The sequence below is a fragment of the Neofelis nebulosa genome, chromosome 14 (genome assembly GCF_028018385.1).
Source record: "Neofelis nebulosa isolate mNeoNeb1 chromosome 14, mNeoNeb1.pri, whole genome shotgun sequence".
NCBI classification, from domain to species: domain Eukaryota; kingdom Metazoa; phylum Chordata; class Mammalia; order Carnivora; family Felidae; genus Neofelis; species Neofelis nebulosa.
The window spans coordinates 29,969,399-29,996,877 of NC_080795.1; the positions used below are offsets into that span (position 1 = coordinate 29,969,399).

Here is a 27,479-nt window from a genome sequence, read left to right on the forward strand (position 1 = left end):
AATTGATCAAGTGATAAAGATCCACTCTGAAAAAGGACAACTTCTCATTATTTCCTTCACTGGATGCTGAAAACATGAATAGGTGATTTTAGTCTCTGGAGCTATTGGCAAATAGCCTATGTTGGAAGCATTTAAGGAATAATCGATGCACGGTTAGCAGAAGTCACATAATGCTGCTGGTAGAAATACACTAAAAAAAAAGGTCTCTGATACTGTGTTGCTAGGAATCCTATCAAAAATTATTCTGAACGAATGTGATGAGAAAAATGTAAACCAGACATGAAAAACAAAGTCATTCCATTGGTAGGTCCTATAAGAAATCTAGAGAAGTCTAAATAAAATCAGGCAATGAATGCAATGAAAAATGAAATTTCTCCAATTCGTAAGAAACAAGCCACAAACTTCCACGTGCAAATCTTAGAATATGGAAGTCAGTGCCCAGCTTTCTTAAAGCTAAGTTTTTAAGCTATTAAAATAATAAAATACTGATTTATTAACTTATATCCTATTAAATCAAAAAAACAAAGTTATTTACCATTTACCTTAAATGAGCAAAACCAATATCACAATTATTAGCACATGGTAGTATATGGAATACCTTAAAGATTCTTGTTTTTCTTTTAAATGTTTATTTTTGAGAGAGAGAGAGTGCATGGAAGGGCAGAGAGAGAGAGGGAAAAAGAATATCTCAAGCTGGCCCCGTAGAGAACCCAACGTGGGGTTCGATCTCACGAACCATGAGATCATGACTGGAGCTGAAATCAAGAGTTGGATATTCAACTGACGAAGCCCCCCAGGCACCCCAAAGATTTCTGTTTTAAAGGGTTCTTAATTTTGTTTTCGTTTAATTTTCTTGAAAATTTTTATTTGGGGGAAAATATAAGTCAGGAAATGCTTAGGAGACATTTACTGAGTGGCACTATATTCTCCTAGTCAAATGAAATAATTCAAAGAGAAACTCATAGGTTTCACCGCTAGATTAGACAGTGAGGTTAAGGGGGCAGGAAAAGGGGGTAGAAAGGAATGGATGTGGTTTGGAAAGAGAGGGGACAGTGGGAAGGATGGGCTTGGAGATGCAAATTTTAGGAATCGATTATCATTTTCGAAGGTTATTTAAACTCATAAGAAGCTGATCAAGAACCGTATGAGCCCCCTGTACAATTATATTACCAGTTCTTTCCCAAACTTCCCTTCTCCTTTGATAAATTATGGTATGCATGGTCTTTTTACATTTTACTATTTTTGAACAATAACAAAAAACACTGGGGGTGTGGTTTGATTCTGCAGCTGCAGGAGTATTGTTCTCACCCACTTGATGTGATGATGGAGACTGAGTTCAACTGCCGTGATGATGATGACATCTGGCAGGCAGCTTTAGAGAGATCTCTGGGGTATGCGTGACACAGGACATGTTTTTCTGAGCCAAAGGGAAGCGAGTCAAGGTTTTGTTACCTCACCTTTTGAAAAATAGCCTTTAGTGGATACAGAGAGTGACTCGAGCTAAAAGAATGTATTCTGAAAGAGCTATGGGCTGTTTTATTACAAGCCACAGAGTAGAGGCAGGGCAGTCAATACAGGGAAACAGACAACCTGACTTGAGGCATTGCTGTTAAAAAAAAACCCAAATGAAACGGAAATACTTTCTGGTGTCGCTGTAAGATGCGACAGATGAAGGAAATCTTAAAAGTGCTTAATAAGGTGTAGGAGCTTGAGGATTTTTGTACACTTGGGAAAGCAATGTTGATCAAAATGGTAGGAAAAGAAGGACCCCAAACTTCTTCCATGTTTCCTACATTTATTTCTGGCACTTGAATGGAAATCAGCCAATCCACAGTTATAACCCCCTTTGAATTGAGACACTCCAGATAGAGTGGGCAGGAGCAAGAGCCCCCCTCACACATGGGACTGCTAAATGGATTTTTAAATGCCAGAAATCTCATCTTCCCCAATATTAGTGTTAATAATTAATTGGATAGGTTCATCATCTCTGTACAGCCATTTGATCCACTCTAATCAGTTTATCACAAGAGAGTACTGCCTAGGAGTAAACAGGTCATGATCAAGGCCTGTTGTAGGGGGGTAGGCCCTGGACCGAAGGGTGAGCTCAATGCATGCCTGGGAAGAGAACAGTAGATCCAGAGGGGAGTGGGGTGGGGTGGGGGTAATCCTTGAGTGCTACCAGAATTGTTTTGCATAGTTCCCGTTCTTCCGCTGCTCTTTAGTAAATGTAGAGTTTTAGAATTCTGTATTATTCCAGTCCTTTTTTTGGGGGGTGGGGTGGGGGTTATAGACATTGATTTTTCTTTTTTTAAAAAATTTATTAAACTATAATTGACAGGCAATGTTACATTAGTTTCAGATGTACAACGTAGTGATTCAAGATCTCTACACATTATACTTTGCTCACTAGTGAAGCAACCATCTGTTCCCACACAAAGCTATTACATTATCATTGATTATATTCCTTATGCTGTGACTTTTATTCTCATGACTTGTTCATACCATAACTGGAAGCCTGTATCTCCCACCCCCTTTCACCCATTTTGCCCATCCCCCAGCCACCTCCCTTCTGGCAACCATCAGCTTGTTCTCTGTAAGTATAGTTCTAATTCTGCTTTTTGTTGGTTTATTCATTTGTTTTTTTCAGACTCCACGATAGGAGTAAAGTCATATGGCATTTGTCTTTCTCACTCCGACTTATTTCACTTAGATAAGACCCCCCTAGGTCCATCCATGCTGTTGTAAATGGCACGATTTCATTCTTTTTTATGGCTGCATAACATTCCATTATATCTATATCTATACCTATATCTGTATGTATAGATATGTATCACAGCTTCCTTATCCATTCATCTATTGATGGACACAGGTTGTTCCATATCTTGGCTACTGTAAATAATGCTGCAATGAACATAGGGGTGCATATAGTTTTTCAAATTAGTGTTTTCATTTTCTTTGGGCAGATACCTACCAGTGGAATTATTGAGTCATATTGTTTTTCTATTTTTAATTTTTTGAGAAACTTCCTACTGTTTTCCACAGTGGCTATACCAATTTACATTCCCACCAACAGTGTAAAAGGGTTCCTTTTTCTCCACATCCTCAGCAACACTTGTTATTTTCTACCTCTTTTATTTTAGCCACTCTGACAAGCATAATGTGATATCTGATTCTGGCTTTTATTTGCATCTCCCTGATGGTTAGTGATATTGAACATCTTTTCATATGTCTATTTGCTTTCTGTATGTCTTCTTTGAGAAAAATGCCCATTCAGGTCCTCTGCCCATTTTTAATCAGATTATTTGCATTTTTCGTGTGGAGTTGTATAGGTTTTTTGTATATTTTGGATAATAACCCCTTATCTAATACATCACTTGCAAATATCCCATTCCGTAGGTTGTCTTTTAAATTTGTTAATGGCTTCCTTCGCTTTATTTTTATGTAGTCTCAAGAGTTTATTTTTGTTTTTGATTCCCGTGTCTTAGGAGACATATCTACAAAAATGTTGCAAAGGCTGATGTTGGAGAAATTATTGCCTGTATTCTCTTTTTTTTATGGTTTCAGGTCTCACATTTAGGTCTTTAATCCATTTTCAGTTTATTTTTGTGGAAGGTGTTAGAAAGGGGTGCAGTTTCATTCTTTTGCAGACAACTGTCTAGTTTTCCCAGCAACATTTATTGAAAAGACTACGTTTTTCCCATGTATCTTCATTCCTCCTTTGTCAAAGATTAACTGACTATATACTTGTGGCTTTATTTCTGGGCGCTCTGTTCTGTTCTGTTGACCTATGTGTCTATTTTTGTGCTAGTACCATACTGTTTGGATTACCACAGCTTTGTAGTATATCTTGAAATCTGAAATTGTGATACCCTTAGCTTTGTTTTTCTTTCTTAAGATTGCTGTGACTATTTAGGGTCTTTTGTTGTTCCATACAATTTTGGAATTACTTGTTCTAATTTTGCAAAACAAAAAATGCTATTGGCATTTTGATAAGCATTGTGCTGAATTTGTACATTGCTTTCAGTACTATGGACATTTTAACAATATTAATTCTTCTAATCCATGAGCATGGAATATTGTTCCCTTTGTGTCCTCTTTAATTTCTTTCATCATTGTTTTATAGTTTTCAGAGTAGAGGTCTTTCACCTCTTTGGTTAACTTTATTCCTAGTTATTTTGGGGGGCACAACTGTAAATGGAGTTGTTTTCTTAATTTCTTTATGCTGCTTCATTATTAGCATATATAAACATTACCATATATCTCCAGTCTTAGAAAAAGTAATTTCTCATCAAGTTTTATTCCTGGGAAATGAAATCCAGGCACTATCAGGGAGGATAGTAAAGAAATCACAGTGCTATTTTAGCTCCTAAAAAAGCATTCCTGAGCTTGAGGTTCCGTTCAGATAAGAAGTGGCCAAGAGCCAGTTCATTGGTTCTATGCTAGAAACCCCCAGGTCATGGAAAGACTCCAGAAATGACAGTTTCTTCCGGTACATTATCAAGTATGGGCTCCACCGTCTTTCTGTTAAAATGGTTTAGTTACTGGGGGGGAAAAAAGAACAGAAAAAGGTAAGGTGAGAAGCATTTTCTTGCCTTCTCCCTAGGCCTTAAATGTGCATCTAAAGTGGAGCCAGGGTGTGAAAGTCCCCCAGGTGGAAGCATTAGAGTGGACCTCAATGGCGAAGAAGTAAACAGGTGCATAGGTGAGGTACTGAAATGGTATTGAGAATGTTATGAGGATAAGAATACATATGTGTGTATAAACACACACACACACACACACACGCACACATATACGTATATATGTATATACATATGTCTACATATGCTGTTTCATAAGTTTCTCAAATAGAACCATGATCGAAGGGAGGTTAAGAGCTATCATTGAAGGGGCACCTGGGTGGCGCAGTCGGTTGAGCGTCCGACTTCAGCCAGGTCACGATCTCGCGGTCCGTGAGTTCGAGCCCCGCGTCAGGCTCTGGGCTGATGGCTCGGAGCCTGGAGCCTGTTTCCGATTCTGTGTCTCCCTCTCTCTCTGCCCCTCCCCGTTCATGCTCTGTCTCTCTCTGTCCCAAAAATAAATTAAAAAAAAATGTTGAAAAAAAAGAGCTATCATTGAAGATTTAAAATTTTGAGCAGGCGACTGCTCTGAGGAGAAAGGACTGTAAAGGGAAAAGTTGTAATATACACATTGGATAATGTCATCTGGTGCAACGCTGCATAAAATGACACTAGAATGTACAGTCATCATTATTTGTAGCATGTTACCAACATGCACTGTCCCTTGGCTCCTGTGTGGTATATGCAGCTACATATTAATGTAATTTGCATAATTTGGGGCATTTAGGGGAACGGATGCTGATCTAATGCCTTACTTAAGGCACTTCTCTAGGAGTTAGGAATGTTCTTAAAGATGGTGAGGTCTGAATAGTGTGATTTAAGGGAAGAACTTTTGATGAAATAAAAATTTCTATTCCTTTCATGTTAATGATTGCCCTTCTAATACCTAGCACTAAAATGTGAATGAATCATAGAGTTTCTAGCCATTTAACTCCTCTCAGACTTGTTTATTTGTGTTGGTTTGGATATTAAAATAGAGCTGGTAGAGTGTTAGCAGAAGGTGTAATGAGGATATTGGTCAGGTCCTGAATAAAGACACTTATGATTCCATCCTTCCATCTTTCCCCCATAGTGTAGCATTTAATATTCTAACATAACATTTCATGATTATTATAACTTTTAACTGAGGTTAAATAAGAAAGTAATGTGAAGACAGATATTACTTATTATCTAGGCTTGTAAAAACACTTAATAAAATAGAAAATACCAATGGCTTACTTTTCATTTACATTGCTTCTCATTTAAAAGGGAAAGATAAAAATTTTAGGAGTGAACAATTACTTAGTAATGTAAGTTTTATTAAAAGTAATAATTTCTAATCAAATTGTTCTATACATGTGAAATAAAACATTCTGTGGGCAGTGTGGATATTAGATATTTACTTCAAAATATGCAAGTTTGAAAAGAGAACTAATTTTATCCAGAAAGTCAATTTGACGTATTGAATTTTGTTGACTAATTTGATAGATAAACCAGAAGAATTAAAAATAGTATTTTGAACATTTCACCATAATGATATTTTTTATTCATTTATTAAAAGCATCATTAATGCTGAATGGATATTTTTAACAGTAGTATTTAATAAACATCTCTTTATCGGGGCACCTGGGTGGTTCAGTCGGCTGAGCGACCGACTTCAGCTCAGGTCATGATCTCACAGTTTGTGAGTTCGAGCCCTGCATTGGGCTCTGTGCTGACAGCTCAGAGCCTGGAGCCTGCTTCAGATTCTGTGTCTCCCTCTCTCTCCCGTCCCCCCCCCCCCGGCCCCGCTCACACACTCTCTCTCTCAAAAGTAAATACACATTAAAAAAAATTAAAAAATAATCCCGAATGGATATTTTTAACACTAGTAGTTAACAAACATGTCTTAATCAGAAAATATAGCTTAGTTTTTTCCAACCCCTTCTATCAAAAATTTAAATACCTAAATACTGAGTAGATAAAAGTGTTTACTCAGCAGTTACTGCATGATGATGATGATGTGCACTATGCTTAAATGGCAAAATACCTTAACTATTTATTTTCCCAAGATAAATGTGTTTTCCCAATAATTTTTCTTTTAAAGAAAAGCCACAGGTAAGCCTATCAAAAGATAAGCAAGGAGCCAATTATGACCACTATTGTTACTGTGTTTGGCCCTCAAATTGTACCTTATGTACAGAATGAATAGATGCTAAAAAAGTAACACGTTATTAAAGAACAGGGATTGCATCGCTGAGATGACATTAAGATAAAGTTAGTAAAGCTTCAAGAGTCGAATAAAATGCCTCTTGTCTAGTAAAAAGCAGCAGATAGTTTCTAAAGGTCTTCTAAGCTTTGCATGATCAGGGTCATACATAAGAGAAAACTACATACTTGCAGCTTCAAATATATGAATAATTATAGGTAGTGCTTTAAATTTTACAGAGTTCTTTCAACCGCGTTATTGGATTTAACCCTTGCAACAAGACTTAGGCATTTTTAGGACAGTGTCTATATTTTGTTTTCAGTTGTTTTCGCCGTGTCTTCACTGTGCCTGGCACAAAGTAAGCACTCCACAAATTTCTGAATAGATGAATGAAAGAAAGATAAAGTGATTGGTCAACCATCAGTGTGTAGAGAAACTTGGGTTCACTCTTGGGCTTCTGATTCCAAATCCCTTGTTCCTTTCATAATTTTAGCTTTCTTTTTCCCAACTGAGAAATAGTCAAATCTTTGTTGTACATGTTTTCCTTTTTTTTTTTTTTTTCAGGTTTCAAAACAAAATCTTATGTGTTCTCCAGACCTCATAACCTCTTTTATTATTTAATAGTGAAATTAGGTAGTCTAAATCGGGTGGGGGCAAATTTTTTCTATAAAAGGCCAGTTAGTAAATATTTTCAACCCTTTGTGCCATATGGTCTTTGCCACAGTTCTTCACCTCTGCCATTGTGGGATGAAAATAATCATACGCGACAAGAAAATGATTGGGCGTGGCTGTGTTCCAATAAAACTTCATTTATGAACACTAATATTTTAATTTTATATAATTTTCTGAGTTGAGTCACAAAACATTCTTCTTCTTTTGATTCTTAAAAACAATTTAAAAGTATAGAAGCTCTTCTTGGCTTGTGGGACCAGCAAAAACAGGCAGTTGGCTAGATTTGTCTCACAGTTCTGAGTTTGCCAATTCCTGGTTTAAATAATTATGGGAAGAAGAGCTCAACTTCCCTGTGTAGAAGTTAAATAAAATCAGTCTGATCATTCTTACATTGGGGAATTCGTGTATCAAGGAAAAGGATATTTATTTTTATTTTCTCTGTGGCTCCTATTTAATGCCACCTAACTGGGAGCACTTTGTGAAGTTCTTGGTGCAACATTATTTCATTTGGAGTGCTGAGTGACAAACGGTGGCAGGGTGATCATGAGAAAAAGAATTTTCAAAGTACACTTCTGTCCATTTCTACAGTTTGGTGATTTGAACTTGGTTCAGGATTATGTCAATGTTGAATCTGCCCAGGACTTCATGAAAGGAACTGCTGAAGATTCAAAAGGAGGCTTTTCTAACTGAAAACACAAACTATTTTATTTTTTTTTATTTATTTTTTTTTATTATACAGCATGACTTTTTTTTTTTTTTAATGTTTATTTTTGAGACAGAGAGTCAGAGCATGAGCAGCAGAGGAGCAGAAAGAGAGAGGGAGCCTGAAGCAGGCTCCAGGCTCTGAGCCATCAGCACAGAGGCCAACGCGGAGCTCGAACTCACAATCCATGAGATCATGACCTGAGCCAAATTAAGACGCTCAACTGACTGAGCCACCCAGGTGCCCCAAACACAAACTATTTTAAAAAAATACTTTTTGTTTAAAAACTAATGTGTCTATCCTGGCATATTTACAATCAGCAACAGGAACCAACCTCAAAAACTAAAACAGGCTCTAGGGAAAACACAGAAATCATGCTCTATGTGTACAGGGAAATGAGGAGTGAATTCAATGCAAAAGATACAAAATGCTTCCAAGGGGAAGTAGAAGGAGTGGGGGGGGGGTATTTCTAAAGTTAAAGGGACAAGAAGATGAGGCTTACCTGATGCAGAAAGAAGGTTGCCTTCTTTCTCCTTGGCTGCGTGTTGCATTTTACTGTTGGAAGTGCTTGTTAACATGCTGATGCCCTGTCAGAGCCTGACGATAATCTGTCATATTTTGTAAGAAATTGCATGAAAATGGAAACTGAGGATAAGAATCTCTGCATTCATTCGTTCATTCACAGTTCTCTGTGGTTAGAGGGAAGCTGAGGAGAGTGAGAAAGTTAAAGTCACAATCATTTCATTATGAGGTCCTGATTTTTTGTCAACTTCAGGTATGCTTTCTTTTTTAAAAAATGTTTCTTTAAGAGAGAGGGGGTGGGAGGTAAGAGAAAGAGAGAGAGAGTGGAGAGAGGGAATCACAGGCAGATTCTATGCTCAACTTGGAGCCCAAAGCAGGGCTCGATCCTTCGACCCATGAGATCATGACCTGAGCCAAAATCAAGAGTTGGAGGCTTAACTGACTGAGCCACCCAGGTGACCCTCAGATGTTTTTTCAATCCCATTCTTTCACTGTAACTCTCAAGGAGCATAAGTTTCTCTCATCTTGGTGAGGAAAATTAGAATCTGAAAATACTGAGGGCTCAGTTTTCAATTAGTTTCCTGGTTCCAGTGAGGACACATCTGTTTGGACTAAACAACTCACTGCCAACTGGACAATTACTTGTCATTCTGAGGAGATAAAGAATTTCTCTACATGTGGAATGATAGCACCATGTTCCAGTGAAGACCTTGTTAACCATTCCCACGGGAAGCATACATTTTGTGTGAGAAACCAGCAGACATCCCCTCAAAACTGACTTTGATCTCCTGGAAAGACTGCCGTTATTCTAATCCACAAATCAGGGCAGGCTGAGCTCTGTCAAACATTCCTGCCCGTCTGACCTCAAACTTCTGTGGTGGTTTTACTCCATAGGAGGTAAGACATGAAAACACGGTGAGACACAAGTACTTTGAAACACCCAGCAAAGGGGCGCCTGGGTGGCGCAGTCGGTTAAGCGTCCGACTTCAGCCAGGTCACGATCTCGCGGTCCGTGAGTTCGAGCCCCGCGTCGGGCTCTGGGCTGATGGCTCGGAGCCTGGAGCCTGTTTCCGATTCTGTGTCTCCCTCTCTCTCTGCCCCTCCCCCGTTCATGCTCTGTCTCTCTCTGTCCCATAAATAAAAAAAAAAAAAAAAAAAAAAATGTTGAAACACCCAGCAAAGTCTGAAATGCTGCTTGCCGAGTACAAGATTTTTCTTTAATTTTTGAGTGTTTACTTGATTCTTGTACGTAAAGCCTCCACCCTTCAGTGTTGATTTTGGAAGTCGTATAGATAGTCCAGATTAGTACAGATTTCTTCCTGCTTTTGCAGATGTTCGTTTCTGAAGAATTAATGAGGGTGCATTTCCTGTGTGTGTTGTAGGGGTTTCTGTTTCATCTCCTTTCTCCTTGAACTAAAATAGTGGACTATGACCCACTGGTTTTGTCTTCTTGAGCAAGTTCTGCATCTCCTCCAGAGAGTCTTCTTGAGTCAAAGGGCATTTACTCCATTTTTGCACAAGCTCTGACAGGGGTTAAAGGAGAAAGATCTGCTTGGAGAATATCCTGTTTGGTGCCCAAAAGGCCGCACACTGGTTCACAGTGACAAAACACATCGGCTTGTGTCAGCCTTACCTTTAATGACTTAGAAATTATTGAGGTATTCACCAATATCTCTTTCAGCTTTTTCACCTGTAAAATGAGGCTAATTGGACTACGTTTCTGTCAGAATAGGCTCGATTTTGCAGAGATAACAAACATGCCCCAAATTTCAATTGTGTAGGAAGAGCAAAGGTGTTCACATGTCTCTCATGGATTAGCGGGAGATCTTGGGACTGGGTAGTCAACCACGTGGCAAATAGACTTAGTACGTCATTAAATGCTACCCAAAGCAACCAGTACATAATACTAGCATTCAGTTTTCTATTTTTTTTAATTTTTAAATTTTATTTAAATCTAAGTTAGTTAACATATAGTGTAATAATGATTTCCAAAGTAGAATTTAGTGATTCGTCACTTACATATAACACCCAGTGCTCATCCCAGGTGCCCTCTTTAATACCCATCACCCATTTAGCCTTTCCTCCCACCCAATACCCCTCCAGCAACCCTCAGTTTGTTCTGTGTATTTAAGACTCTCTTATGGTTTGCCTCCCTCTCTGTTTTTATCTTATGTTTCCTTCCCTTCCTCTATGTTCCTCTACTGTGTTTCTTAAATTCCACATATGAGTGAAATCATATGATATTTATTTTTCTCTAACTTATTTCACTTAGCATAATATACTCTAGTTCCATCCACATTGTTGCAAATGGCATGATTTCATTCTTTTTTATTGCCAAATAATATTCCATTGTGCATATATATCACATCTTCTTTATCCATTCATCAATCAATGGACATTTGGGCTCTTTCCATGATTTGGCTCTTGTTGCAAGCACTGCTATAAATATTGGGGTGCATGTGCCCCTTAGAATCAGCATTTTTGTATCCTTTGGATAAATACCTAGTAGTGCAGTTGCTGGGTCATAGGGTAGCTCTATTTTTAATTTTTTGAGGAACCTCCATACTGTCTTCCAAAGTGGCTGCACCAGTTTGCATTCCCACCAACAGTGCGAGTGTTCCCCTTTCTCTACATGCTCGCCAACATCCATTGTTACCTGAGTTGTTAATTTTAGCCATTCTGACCGGTGTTTGGTGGTATCTCATTGTGGTTTTGATTTGAGTTTCTCTGATGATGAGTGATGTTGAGCAATTTTTCATGTGTATGTTAGCCATCTGGATGTCTTCTTTGGAAAAGTGTCTATTCATGTCTTCTGCACACTTCTTTACTGGACTATTTGTTTTTTGGATGTTGAGTTTTCAAACTGCTTCCCAAGTTTTTTGAAGTATATCATATGCTTTCAGTTTAATTCAAGTAAGACTTTACTAAATGTGTTGCCACTGAAAAACACAGAATGCCATCCCTTAGGCCTCCGCTAATAGTTTCCTTATGAAACACTTCCTGGTCCTAAAACCAATGCTACATATTTTAGTGTGGCACGCTACCCTCATTATATATACTAATCTCTATATCCGTCAGATTAATATGAATTATGCTGTGATAGTGAAGAAGCAACCCAAAAAATTAATGGCTATAAAACAACAAAGGGTTATTTCTCACTCAGGGCATATTCCATTAAGTGCTGGTTGCCTGTTGACTCATTGCAGCCTTCAAGGATCCAGTTTCAACAAAATGTAACCATTGTGCCAAACACTTGGTCGTGGCTGCACCAATGAGCAAAGAGAACTCTGGAGGTTTTCACACCAGCAATTAAATACACAGCCTGAGAGTGCCACATGTTTCTTTCTATTCAGAACCCCATGGCAAGAAAAAGTCACATATACCCAGCAAAGGGACTTGTGTGACCAGACAGGGAAACTCTCAAATATTTGATGAAAAGCATTGATGGCTATCATAAGGTGGTCCCTTCTAGTCATAAAATTACGTTATTATATTGTTCGGACTATGGTTCCAAGAAATCTTTGGGTGATAAGCCTACACCACAGAATGATAATCATTACGCATGCATTAAACAATTTAACATTTAAAGAAATATTCCTGGATCCGTAAAGGCTGTGTAAGTTTCAGCACCTGAATAAATGTAGGTAGCTAATCATGATTCTCATAGAAAATATACTAACTCTGTTTGCATTCAGCCCATACCTCCCAGCTTACTTCTTTTGTGCCATGGTTTCTCTTGGACAAATGTAGGCAATTCCAGTGAAGCCTGAAGTCAGGGCTAGAAAAGTCACAACACGTTCAGCTGGTTCACGTCCAGTGTGTCGGCTAGCATTGACAGCAGTGAATTTGTCAGCAGCTAATTTTCCACTCACCTCCATTTCCCGAAAGTTCTGAAGAGATTGTTGAGCCAGCACTCACGAACAGAGACATTTTTGGTTTTTTGTTTTTGTTTTTCTTTTTAATGTTTTATTTATTTTTGAGACAGAGGGAGACAGAGCATGAGCAGGGGAGGGGCAGAGAGAGAAGGAAACACAGAATCTGAAGCAGGCTCCGGGCTCTGAGCTGTCAGCACAGAGCCCGACGCGGGGCTTGAACTCACAAACCGCAAGATCATGACCTGAGCCGAAGTCAGACGCTTACCGACTGAGCCACCTAGGTGCCCCGAACAGAGGCATTTTTGTTTGGCAGTGGTGTGAGGCATTTTAAACACACTGATTGATGTTCAACCTGGAAAACACTGCACCTTCATTGTACAAAAGTTTCTAAACCCATATTTTTGAAGCCAAAGATGGCTGGTACAATGTGTAGGCAGGAATACTCTCCAGTTCTGTCTTCCCTTTGTCCTGTGTTGCAGGTGAATGGACATGAGCAGGAAATGAGGGAAAATAAATGTCACATTCTGTGATATAACATGCAGATAGTAACAGTTACTGGATTGTAGGTAAAAACAGAAAATTTCTCCCCAAAATGTGTCCCCACAAACTTGTAAACAGAGTAATGCAGTAATCACTCTCAGTAGGATAAAATACAGCCTCAGAATTTGGGGAAAGGAGGGACTGGCTATGATAGAGTGCTTGATGTCCATATGGCCATAGCTGTGACCATTTTGGAATCTTCAAATTACAGAAATCTAACAAGTTCCTGACTTATGATTATATCTGACAGAAATTTAGTGTTCCAGACTAGAAGTTCTAGAGTCATCTTTGATAGCCTGGCTCTGCAGCCTTTCAGCTTTAGAACCTGGGGCAATTATTTAGTCTCTCTGTGCCTCAGTTTCCTGATAAATAAACATGTTACTACATGCAAAGCACTTAGTCCATAGTAAGTACCAAAACTACATTAGCTTGTGGGTTCAGAAATCATCAATTTCTGAAGAATATGATGATATCTATAGGCACATTACTTCTAAGTTGTAGAGAAAGAAAGGTTCTCACAGTATATTGATTTGAAGATATCCTTGCAACAGATAATATGTGAGCATTTTCCCCTGCTCCTCCAGAGCTTTCTGCAAAGGTTTAACTTTTAAAAATCTCCATATACTTCTGTGTTCTGAAACTTAGAAGTTTTGATCACACACACACAAAAAAGCTTAGAATTCTCTGTATCCCAGCATATTCTAGAACACAGAAGTCATGTTTCAAATACTTGTCTCAATATTTTTCTCAACCTTCTTTGGGAGAAAAGAATTTTCCCTTAATGAAGAGTTGCACTCAACATTTAAAACATCTCATAATGAAGCCCAATCTATCTTAGAATGCTGTCTTCGACCATTTTCCAGTACTTATAAAGTAACTCCATGACTGCATTGGAGATATCTCTCATTCCAAGGTGTATTCAGTTATTCTGTATTTTTGGAAACACCCAGAAAATTCCAGGCAGAATAGAGGCTTTGTGGGGTGGGGGGTGGGGGGTGGGGGTGGGAGGAGAAGCTATTTGAATTTAAAATCAAGTAAATTCTTTTATTTAAAAATTTGGAAAAGATATATAAGAGAATCCTATGCAGACATATTACTTGGAATGTCGATTTGGCAGCTGTAATAAGATGGACATTTAACATTAACTTAATGATAAAGTCTAAGCCACATGGCAGCTTTCTCCACAAAGTCAGCAATGGAGCTAGGTTCCTTCATGTCCTGGCTCCTTTATCTGTAAGATCTCGCCCTCATCCCTATAGTATAAAATGACTCACTGCCAAGTCCGCATTCCAGACAACAGGAAAGAGTTAAAAGGAAAGGGAAGACACACCCTTTCTTTTAATGACGTCCCTCCTTTAGAGAAGGTGGGCTAGACTCACTCCCATCCCATTGGCCAACGCTCATGTGAAGACAGAAGCCAGCAAATGTCCCCTTTTTCCTTGGACGTCAAGTGCCCAAACTAGAAATATAAAGGAAATCGTACATACTGGAGGAAGAGGAATAGTCTCTGTCTCCTTAGTGGACAAGATGAGAGGCAAAAGCTTTATGCAAATCTGACACCCACAGTATTTTATAAATTCCCCCTTGTCTCTGTGTGTACATTGTGAATTAGAGTTATTCCTCATTCCATCTGAGGAATCGCCTAGGCTGTGTCTAAACTTCCATAATTGCAAAATGGGGCAATCAAATTAACTACAGGAAGGATCAAGAAATATCTGTTGACTTGATGAAACTTAAATCAGAGTCTAAAAATAAGTGAAATATTCTTTAAAACCAACTCAACTATGGAGGTAACAGAACTTTTTAAAAAAGTGAATGTTTTCTTCTTCATCAACACTCTTATCCCTTGGAGATAGATGGCTGTTTCTTTTTTAAATTTAGGTTTCAGAATCAAGGGGATTATTTATTTCTCAAATTCAGAAACTACTTCTCAGGCTATAATACCATGTTGTATGATAATGTGTATGTGTAGATTTAAAAAAATGTTGAAAATCTGGGGTTTAGTTTAAAGAATAATAAAGAAAGTGAAACCAGGAAATCTTTAAGACTTGATATTAGGACTAAATAAATAAGGAAAAGTCAAATGTCCATTCATTCATTCAACATATATTTACTAAGCAGCTACTTTGTTCTAGACTAGAAGATGAATATACAAGGATAATAAAGACAGAAAGATTCCTGCCCTCCAGACTTTGCATGCTGCTAGGAGAGACAGGCAATAAACAAACACAGCACGTGATAATAGATAACGATAAATACTATAAAATAAGTAAATAGCATATTCTGATAAATAACAGAGGGCACTACCCTAGGTAAGGTAGTTGAGGAAGGCCTCTTTAAGAAGATGACATTAAAGCAGAGACCAAGAGGAGAAGACACCAGACTTGGAAAGAGGAGAGAGAAGAAAATTTCAGACAGAGAGAACAGAGATGGGGTACAGAAAACATGTTGGCGTGTTCAGCATAAATGGCAAGGCTAATAATTAGAGCCAATATATTTGTTTGCAGCATGATTCTCTGAATAGTATCTATGGTAAGAATTTTTACCCACACTGCCTCATGTTCATTGTAGCTTCTATTATTTCTTTTTATAAGTTAAATAATAGAGTTTAAAAATAAACCAGTAAGTATTAAAGTTTGATGGCCAGGAGAGAATATATACAAGTAGAAGCCCCTAGAATGAAGCATTTCAGAAATGAATAGAACAAATTACTAAAATGAAAGGAGTAAAAATACTAGAATATGATTAATTTTAAGCTTATTTGGGAACTCCCGGCTGTTGCCAGTTTTTAATTGTGTGCTCCAAAAACAGATCTCACTTGAATTTTATCGACATGCTGTCGTGCCCATATTTAGCTGGGAATGTGTTTACTTTGTGATTGGAAGAATTATCCATTCCTAGTTCTAGACTTACAGCAAGATTGTTTTCTCCATCTTGAGTATAGGGCTCTTGTCCAGCTTGAATCTCCAGGGAGTGTGCACATCTATATCGGGAAATCCCATCGAGTTGAGCACATTGCTGTGGACTCAGCCCTTCCGTGCTTTCAATGCATCCCCTCACTTACAGAACAGATGCTGGAGATATGATTTGGAATCTTGACCACCCCGTTTGTGTGCTGACCCTTGCTTTAAATATTGGAGAAAACATTTTGAAAATTGTTTCAAGAAGGTTTGCATTCCCAAATTTACTCAGTAACTTCCTTAATTGCCAAATCATCGTTCACCCTGAAACTCTCAAAAGGAAAACCTATAGAGATTTGGTGATAAAATTTCTTTCTTCAAAGATGTTCTAATTCTTTTGTCTTTTAATGGATGATCTGCCCAAGATGTACATACCAAACCCCAGAGCACAGAGGCCATGGCTCATGGGGGAAGGCATTCGACTTTTCCTGCAGCTGCCTACATGGTGGGGCTCCTGCTGTGAGCACATGAAGATCGGTGACCAGGACTGGCAGTGGGTTTGGCAGAGAAGCTTTTCTTGGAAAAAACTTGCCTGTCTTTTCCTAACGAGGAAATAAAAAAAAAAAAAAAAAAAGTTGACTTTGGAAGCATGTTATATAAGCATGGGAAAAGTCAGACAAATGCATAAATGCATAAATAAAGGAAATGCAGAAATGTATAAATAAAGCAAATGTGGCTTTTGCCTGAAAGGAAGTATCTACAAAAACCATGATGGTCATATGCTATCTGTTTGACTGATGCAAGTATGCAGACTAGGTGAAAAGGGGTGCCAAACACTTCCCAGGGGGACCGAAGTATTGGGATTACAGCCGGTGAGCTGCCTTGCAACTGGTTCCTGCTGATGTGCTTGTGAGAATCGCTAGCAGGGAACACTTGCACAGCCCCACTTGCTTTCCTGCCTTCCCTTGCTTATGATTATGTTTAGCTCCTAATCAGGAAGAGGCTGAATATCTTTTAAAAATGTAGTAGATTTTTTTGTATATCCCGGTCATTGGGGGTGAAATCTTAAATAAGGTGGCTACAAATTACGTAATCAGTTTTCCAGCAACTTTTCCCAGTAATTTCTACCTCTATTTTAGGTCCTAAATTTATTCTTCTCCCCTGCCATTCTGTTTTGAGATCTTCTGTCCGATCATCATGGTGCAGTAGCAAAAGGCGCACTAAACTTGGAGTCAGAAAATTAGTTGTGTATAATTTGGAAGATGTCACTTAACACCGATCAGCCATAATTGTCTAATTTGCGAAGTGAGAATTATAACATTTGCCTACCTCTCAAAGATACTGCGAACATCAAGTGGATTTGATGATGAAAAGTATTTTGTAAATTGTAAAAGGTTAAACAAATGTTGGCTATTTCTTAGTCATCTTATTTTGGCTTTGGTGAAGAGGGTTGATTCTAGATTGTGAATTTTTTGGATAACAGTGGAGATGATAGAAATGAAAATATCAAAAGAGATCAATGTCTTGTTTCCCTGTCAACAGAACAAAGTATGTCTTGAGGAGGATGTCCTATATACTTTAACGTACACAAGAATCCCATGGACGATCTTGTCAAATGCAGATTCGAATCCACAGATCTGAATGGAACCCAAAATTCTGCGTTCCTTCAGTCTCCCAAAGGATGCTCATACTGGTGGTCGCTAGACTGTACATTAAGTATCAGCAGATCAAAGAGCATTAGGTAAAGGGAGAAGGTAACACAAGTAAAGGAAGTGATGAAGACAGAGCCTTCTTGTCTGTTGCCCCTTCCTCTTGGTACTATACTGGTGTTAGTATAAGAGTAACATGTTAAGAAATCTTTCTACTAATACGGTTAAGTTTTTGAACGTGGCTTGTTGTTCTTAACCAAGCATATTTCTCGGGAAGTAAATCTAGTGCAAGAGATAATGGAAGAAATTGTGGCCTAACTCAGAACAGGCCAGCCCTGCTCTGAATCTTGTACTTACATGGTAAGACTCCAGGAAAATTCAATTTGTAAAAGAAACAGTCTGTATTCTGCCAACTGGGAACTGATCCAATGATGATAAGATCATTAGCTCCTGTGACCTTAGCTGTATTTAAAGAGTATTCTCTTGGGACCCTAGTATAATATGTCTTGATTGGACATTCGTAAACTAACATCCTTGTCATTCACATTTAGAACCAAATGACTTCCTTCTAGCATTTTCACAGTGATTTGGTAGCCTGCCATGATATTATGCATTGTTCAGAATAATTTTCCATGTTACTGAGGTTGATTCCCCTGATTTACAGCTATTTGTGAAAATTGGCTCTCAAAGGGGTGGAAAAGTCAAGAAGAAAATAACTATTCCAAATAAAGAGCAGATGGTGAGAGTCTTGAAATATTGTTAGAATTCTATAAAGGAATAGGCTTATGATATAAGCTCTTGCTGACCCAATTCAAATGTATAACTATTTCACTTTTCTTATTTGCCATCCAATGATATCTTGATATCTTTGTTAGCTACTAAAATAACCACCACTGAAAAAGTGCCGTTGTGACTTGTAATAAAGCTACACAGGCATGAACTTTGTTGAGGCGCTGTTCTCTAAAGTTTGCCGCTTACCTAGTCACTCCACTTAGATCAGCAGAACCTTGGTTAAAATTACCTACAGAGGGACATATAGTGAAATGTTTATTTATACCAATAACTGGTGGCATCCTTTAGCTCACTATTTTATATTTAAAGGAAAAAGAAAATCAGAGAACTAATTGTATTGGGTGAATCTTAAGTATATAATGAGAACTCTAACTTAGTTCTATACTATTGTAGTTTTTTAGATCATCAATATGCAGAGTACAAGAAAATAGAAATACTCAATAATTTGGAACTATCATTTATTTTCTATTTCCTTTCAAAGGATTTCTTCAGGCTCTTAGCTAAGTGTGGCTAAAGGGCAGATCTGTGCAGTTGTGCAGCCTATATCCAAACCTGTAGTTGTTACTGGTACCCAAACCCACTTCAAGTTCAACATTAGGCTTTTATTGCTCTGGATTGATCACTTCCATCTATAGGGATTTTTAAAAAGAGTAATGAATTCTCATTCTTTTAATCCATAATTGTTCACAGGCGAAGTACTGAGTCTTTACCAAGTATACTTTTATAGTTTTTTAGCTATCTCTGTTCTTCACCGCACAAAACCTAAAGAATTGCCTTATGCCTCCAAAGTGCATTATGGGATCCTTGCCAACATTTGTTTGCTTGCTGAGATGGCCTCTCCCTTTCAATGTTTCATCTTACTCTGGGTGCCAGTGACTTTGCTGTCACTCTGAATTTGTACTTAAGTAGCTTCTCAGACCAATGTAATTTGGTAAAAACAGAAAAGACCCATACTGAGTGTCATCAGAGTTCCTGTTTTACCAAAAAATGGGGACTGCCAGATACCTTCTTTTACCACAGGAAGCTTTCCCATGTACTTATATATCCCTGACCTTGCCAGATCTGTTTGGTGATGATTAGTGGTGAAACTGCCATCAAAGCAAGTAAGAGACAATCCCGAGCATGAAGATCCTTGGACATCCTGGTCTCTGAATAGAGCCAGGCAGACAATTCGCCTCATTTATTAAGCCCTCCTGAGCCACTCAGCAGTTGTAAGGAAAATGTAGATTTATGAGGTTTTATGAATGCCCAGTGATATAATCTCTAATGAGTCTCCTTAGCCCTTCAGGTAAAATTCTTAAACAAGGAGAGTGGATGGCATAACACAGGACTGTTCAATGTTTATGCTTAAGAAGATCCTATCAAGTACCTTCCTTAAACCTATCTTCAAAGAACAACATGCAACTCATCAAAATTCTGTTTTGGGTTCTCAGGTAACTTCATTCCACATGTTTCTGTCCTCCCCCTCACATCCAATCGTCCTACTCACTGAGGAGTTACATAGCTACTTGAAGGCAGGGTCTTTTCTTATTTATCTTTCTTTAGCAGTGATGTTTGTTGAATGAATGAATGACTGCCCATTGAAGTTGACTGGGATTTGCTGAACAGAGTGCCTGTTTAAAGTGGTGTCTATGCTTCTCTAGTGAAGACATCCAGATGGCCAACAGGCACATGAGAAGATGCTCAATGTCGCTCCTCATCAGGGAAATACAAATCAAAACCACACTCAGATACCACCTCATGCCAGTCAGAGTGGCCAAAATGAACAAATCAGGAGACTATAGATGCTGGAGAGGATGTGGAGAAATGGGAACCCTCTTGCACTGTTGGTGGGAATGCAAACTGGTGCAGCCACTCTGGAAAGCATTGTGGAGGTTCCTCAAAAAATTAAAAATAGATCTACCCTATGACCCAGCAATAGCACTGCTAGGAATTTACCCAAGGGATACAGGAGTGCTGATACATAGGGGCACTTGTACCCCAATGTTTATAGCAGCACTCTCAACAATAGCCAAATTATGGAAAGAGCCTAAATGTCCATCAACTGACGAATGGATAAAGAAATTGTGGTTTACATACACAATGGAGTACTACGTGGCAATGAGAAAGAATGAAATATGGCCTTTTGTAGCAACGTGGATGGAACTGGAGAGTGTTATGCTAAGTGAAATAAGCCATACAGAGAAAGACAGATACCATATGTTTTCACTCTTATGTGGATCCTGAGAAACTTAACAGAAACCCATGGGGGAGGGGAAGGAAAAAAAAAAGAGGTTAGAGAGGGACGGAGCCAAAACATAAGAGACTCTTAAAAACTGAGAACAAACCGAGGGCTGATGGGGGGTGGGAGGGAGGTGAAGGTGGGTGATGGGTATTGAGGAGGGCACCTATTGGCGTGAGCACCAGTTGTTGTATGGAAACCAATTTGACAATAAATTTCATATTAAAAAAATAATAAAGTGGTGTCTATCATGTTGTTAACTATTACTGTGTAAAAATAATCTATTTTTTTTTTTCACTGTATTCACGGAGATCAAGAAATCAGGGTGGGTAGAATTATTCGGTGTTTTTGTGGTTTATGAACCATACTTGTACTTCCTGGAGTAAATGCTGCAAATAATGACAAACCTAATTGAATATTGCATATTGCCTTCTTTCTACTTTCCCCAGGGAGGAGAGCCTCCTTTACCAGAAGAGATTTATGTTTCTTCCTGTTCACGTGGGAGTTACTTCAGTGTTTACCTAGGAGTTATTTCAAACACCTTCTCTGCATTTCTCACTCACTGCCTACTGATAACCAGAGAGTTTTGACTAAAACAAGGAACAGATGCTTCAATTTAGACATTTGCTGACTGTAGAATGGTCTACAAGTGATCTCACACATCTACCAGCTGAATCAGCAAAACAGATATAAATCAGCAGGAAGACTGTATAGATCTCTGATGAATCCTGCAGGAATTCTATATTCAGTGGGTTATAAATACAGTTCACAAATACACAGAGAACTGAAAGAGTTTCCTTCTGTGCTTTTCTGAGTAGTCCCTGTGTCCTCTCCACCCAAATGTGCGCTCACATCAGTAATTCAAAAATCTAAAATCAACATGAATTCTATACAAGGAAAATACAATATGTGCAGTTGGAAATGGTAGATCTAATCTATATTCCATGTTACAAGAGAAATAAATTTTAATCATATTACTAATTCATGGACTCACCTGTCTTTCATGATTTCTAAATAAGAAAATCCCTCGGCTGTTCTGTGGAACCAAGAATTTAACAGGAATCCTGTTAAATCAAGTATTTAACCATCCCTAGGTTATGCATGTGACTTATCAGACAACAGAGAAGCAGACAGATTTCCTGTTTATAGTTTAACATTCCAGACCGAACCATTTCAAGAGGAAAGAAGGGAAAGTTCGATGTGACGGCATATTATAATGGCATCTCATTGTTTTTCTTTGTCTGTGAAACTCTGACTAAAAAAACTCACCTTATCTAAACTGTGTGAAACCTAGCCATCTGTTTTCAAACCCAGAATGGATGGAGCCTGCATGTACAGGACACTGTGGTCCGAATTGTGAAATACTTGCTACTCATTCGTGCCCCCATTTATTCAGCAAACATTTATAAAGCCTCTTCTAGGACTCAAACACTGTGGGCTGAACATTTTTTTTAATTAAAAAACTCAAATTTCGAGGGGTGCCTGGGTGGCTCAGTCGGTTAAGCGTCTGACTTTGGCTCAGGTCATGATCTCACGATTCCTGAGTTCGAGTCCTGTGTCGGGCTCTGTGTTGACACCTCAGTGTCTGAAGCCTGCTTCGGACTGTGTCTCCCTCTCTCTCTGCCCTTCCCCAGCTCTCACTCTGTCTCTGTATCTCTCAAAACTAAATAAATGTTAAAAAAAAATTAAAAACAGTATCATTTAAAAATTTTTTAAAAATAAAGTAAAAAATTCAAATTTCTTCACTTGACCTTTCAATCAGAATTAGAGGTTTAAATACATGGCTATATTGCAGTGGAAACACAGTGGAAGGAATTATCAAATTCTCCTTGGAGGCAGGTCAGAGAAGTTTGCATGGGATTGATGTCTCTTGAAGGTGACAAGGAATCTGTTGGATGGGAAACAGTGTGCGATGCAGAAGGGAAACTAGGTAAATGCTTATCTCTGTCTACATGGAACTTCTAGAAGTTTGGGAAGCAGGCAGCTATTAAAATAGAAAACTCATGTATATAATAAGGCTATTTCAATATTAAATAGCCAATCCTATTAGATACGATGATATAAAATTTAGAAATAAGTGGAATCTTAGGATACCTGAGGGGCTCAATTGGTTAAGCTTCAGGCTCTTGGTTTCAGCTCAGGTCATGATCTCATGGTTTGTGGGCTCAAGCCATGTTTTAGGCTCTGTGCTGAGCCTGCTTGGGATTCTTCCTCTTTTCCACTCTCTCTGCCTACTCCCCACTCATGCTCTCTCTCTCTCTCAAAATAAATAAAGTTAAAAAAAAAAACAGGAGTGGAATCTTAAAGATCATCCAAATCAGCCCTTCCTTTTAAAGAGGGAGAAACTGGAGGTTTGCAATGTAAATGAGCTACTGAAGGTCACCCCATGCAGGTCAATAGAACCAGGATTCAAGCCCATGACTTCAGATGCTGAATGACATTCTATTTAACAGCATCTTATCTGATCTGTTTCCCTTTATTAGTGGCATGAATCAGGATTATAATATATTTGACTTCATTCAAATTTTTTAAATATCTAATCATTTAGGAGCCTACTAAATAGGAAAGGTTCTATATTCAGTAATTATTTGGAGTACTTCACACACACACACACACACACACACACACACACACCAAAACAAAAATGTAAATGCTGAATAGAAGGATTTACATGTGTCATGTAACAATAGACATAATAATATTTTACATATGAATAATGCATTATACTTTACAAAGTGCTTTCATATGCATATTTTTCCTCCCACATCAGCTGTGTGAAGCAGCCATTACTGCCCCCATTGTACAAATTAGGAAATTGCAAGTGGCAAAGCCAGGGTTCAAATCCATATGTTCCCACTACCCTCGAGGGATTCTTGCTATTATGCTCCCATCCCCTCTCTAACACATGAAATATGCAATAGATGCCCTGCATCTTCCCATATCGGTCAGGAATTTAATTAACAATTGCTGGGACTTAGCACTTCTCAGGAAGCTTTTAATGAACACCAAGCTTTTAATAAACACAAAGTTTAGGACATGGTGTGTCACCTTCAACATTAAACTGTCAAAAGTTCAGAAAAAAAGTAAAGCCAATGGATCACTGATGTAGTAATTAGTAAAAGTTTATTGTGTATACAGCAAGAAATTTGCAAATCGGGAGCACTCGAACAAAAACATGGAATGATGCTCAGAGGCATATTGTTATAAAGCAGTTCACAGAATATGGAGGCAGTAATTGTTTATTCTTCACAGTGACTGGTTACAATATTAGCATTTTCTTAAATGAAAGGCACTTGGTTAGTGGTTACTTCATATCAATTTTGGGGAACAATTTAAGTTTCGCTTATAATCTTCATAGGCACAAGCATAAGCAACCCAAGTCAAGTTAGCCTCACTTGTCTTGCAAAATAAACTAAATTAAGCTTTGTTTGGATGACCAAATTGGTTTTGTTTGCTCAGGGAATTTTCAAGTTTGGTCCCTGTTTGTGTTTGATTGCAGTCTAGCTGAGAGAGATGGGATTGAGATGAATGAAGCGTGGTATGATCTCAGATAGGTTTTAATAAAAATCTAAATTTTTAGGTTTGGCTGGCTTTAAATGAAGGCAGTATTCTCCAAATGCCAAGTTACATCAAGGAAATCAAAGGCCAGCAGTGATTCATTTTGGAAATCCTAAATCTGAACTCTATCATCAATTTACTCTACATTACTTATCTTATTTAGTGTAATTTGCATGCATTAATAATTTGAAAAAATGCAATTATAAATGAAGAATAAGTGCACTCTAATGCCAAATGCAAGATTGTGCAAAAATTCATGTCCATCTTAAAATCCAACAAGGGAATATTATTTGCTCTCAATGGATGTGAAACTAAGACTTGTCACAGATCTAGTTTTCAAAACTCTTCAACTATAGAGGCATCAATCCTTTGGTGTTGCTGAGATATTCACCTTGCACCAGCAGACTGATTTGAACTGTTGCACAGCAGTTGGTTACTAAAGAGAGGATTTGGGCCCGAATTCCAAGCCAGAGATCTGAAAATTTTGCATGCCATCACTGATTTCCCCAATAGACAGCAAAATGTGCAAGATGCTATTTTGAAAATTAGTCCCATACTATATTTTTTTGAGTAATTTGAACTCATTTTCTAAATTATGCTGAAAAATAGTTTCTATTTTGCGAGGGTTGGCATGATTGTATTGCTTTGTTTCCCTGTTGCTCCACATTTTGCTATTTTGAAATCTTCACTTTTCCATATGTCATGGATAATGGCCAGTTGTGTTAACTTCTGTGGAAATAACAAAGATAAGAAGTAGACAGTTGCTTCCCAAACAAAAGACTTGATTATATCTGAGTTGATTTTACCATAGTATTTTCACTACCTCTTGTTACTTAGTGTCACGTTGGGGACATTTGGTACTCCTGACTTTGATTACCTTTCACTCCATTTTAATTGATAGCAACATGATAATAGCCTACATCAAATTTCCAACTTTGGAAGACTTTGGCACAACGGTTCTCACACTGGCCACACATTGAAATCACCAGAGGTGTTTTAAGAAAACTACTAATGCCTGGGTCTCACCCATGACCCATAGATTATGACTAAGTGGGTATGTGTAACAATCTTGGCAATGGGATGTTTAAAAACTTCCCGATGATTCTAATGTGCAGCCGTATTTAGAGAGGTTCCACTTAGTTTAGAAGGAATATTTTTTAAAGGTAAGCCAGAGCAACTTTTTAAGAAATTACAAAGTAAATCTTTCGTCAAAACTTAGAAATATTACAGTCAAAACTAACACTGTCATTGCTCAAATCTAAGTACCATGCTACTTCTAGGCAGTAGTGTGCTAGTAAGTGGGTCTCTTGATGGTTTTTATGTTGGTGTAAATAATATTCTTAGTAAATTTAGCCAGTTGGTGTGCAAATCAATATCAACAGCTCTGAGATCTTGAGATCTTGTGAATTCTCTTCATTTTGAGGTATAATAAAATGACCTATTTTAACATCATGTTTGTTACTAAGTAAACAACAATAACAAAAGACAGTTCTCTAATGCTTTTCCTGTGCCAAGCACATTACATATACTTATTTATTCCTCACAACTCTTTGAGATATGTTCTATTATTATCCCCAGTTTTACAACGAAGGAACTGAGGGACACGGGGGTTAAGTAACTTGCCCAACGACACATGGCTAGTAAGCAGCAAATTGGAACTTGAACGAGGCAGTCTGATTGCTCTTAGCCACTATGTTATATTGACAAGAGCTTTTTGTTCTATCAAAAAGATTTGAGAATCAAAATTATATTCTGAGACCATGTTTGAGTACTGCAGAGCTCTCGCTCCCTCCCCTACTTCTGGTTGTTTGAAAATCTTTTCCAAATCTAGCAACATGAATCACCTGCTGAGACGATTATTTTGTCTTCTCGTTATCAGTGCAACTGCACCGTTACTGTTATGAAAACAGAAACTGCTCGTGCTTTTTGGACAATAGAGCAATTATATTTATTGAGGAATACATTTTATTGCAAGTCACATTACTACAACCTCTAAAAATAGCACCAGTTTAAAAACTCTCCTTTTTTATGGGTTTCTCTAGCTGGAGCCAAAATAAATAAATAAATAAATAAACACACCTCAGTTATGATGTTTCTCAGACATGTGTTGACCGAATGCCCAGAGACAGAAGAAGACTTGCCAAGGGCAGGTTTGTTTGGTTTTTTTTTTTTTTTTTTAAAGGATTTTGTTTGGAAATAACTTTAAACTTGCAGGGAAGTTGCAAGAATCAAACTATTACAAAGAAAACACGTGTAGCTTTTAGTCATATTTTTACCCTGTGTGCTTTATCAATTGCTCTCTTCATGGATGTATGTACTAAATGGGTGCACACACACAAACACACATACTTTTCCTCTGAGTTTTTTTTAAAAAGTACATTGCATATATAATGGCCTATTACCCCCAAATACTTCAGTGTGTATTTCCCAAGAATAAGGATATTTTCTTACATAAACACAGCACACTTCAAACCTAATTTACCATTTGTATTTCAATTGACCAATTAACCTAATATCGTCCTTTGGAGCATTTGTTTTACTTCTAGTACAGGATCTAGTCTAGAATCACTTACTGTATTCAGTCATATTCTGAATGTAACTTAATCTAGAACATTCCACAGAGCCTTTCTTTGTCTTCTATGACAATGATGTTTTTGAAGAATTCAACCAACACCACCCTCCTCTTTTTTTGAGAATGTTCCTCATTTGGAATTTGTCTGATCTTTCCCAGTGATTAGATCCAGATAAGGATTCCAGGCTGAAATACTACCTAAATGATGTTCCTTCTCAGGGTATCAAATTTGAAGGCACATGTTCTTCTGCCCCTCATTGGTAATGTTAGGGGTGATTACCCAGTCAAGGGGTTATCCAATTTTTCCACTGCAAAGTTAAACTTTTTTCCTCTCATAACTAATCATCAGTCTGTGAAGAGATACTTTCTTAAGATAGTTTCTTACCAAATGAATATCCTTCTCCTAATCAAAATCTCCCTCTGGATTTAGCATTCATTGGCAATTCTTGCCTGAGCCAATATTTACAGTGATGGTTGAATAATGATGACTTCCATTTCTAACACTCCTTCCATATTTACCAGTCAGCCAATGGCATTCCGATGTAAGGGACACTCTTCTCTTTCTCCCTATTATCATTATGGATTCATAGATCCTTATTTTTACTTCAATGATTTATAAGTTATTCTTTTTCTCAATTATTTTTCAAATTGTCCCAGTTTTTACCAAGGGGAGCACCTCCAAGCTGGCT

General features: G+C 37.9%; 1 long non-coding RNA gene across 1 annotated transcript in view; it reads left to right on the forward strand.

The window, feature by feature from the left end:
• LOC131495139 (uncharacterized) overlaps positions 1–27,479 on the forward strand; it is a 318,187-nt gene that overhangs the window by 101,232 nt on the left and 189,476 nt on the right. The window lies entirely within an intron of this gene.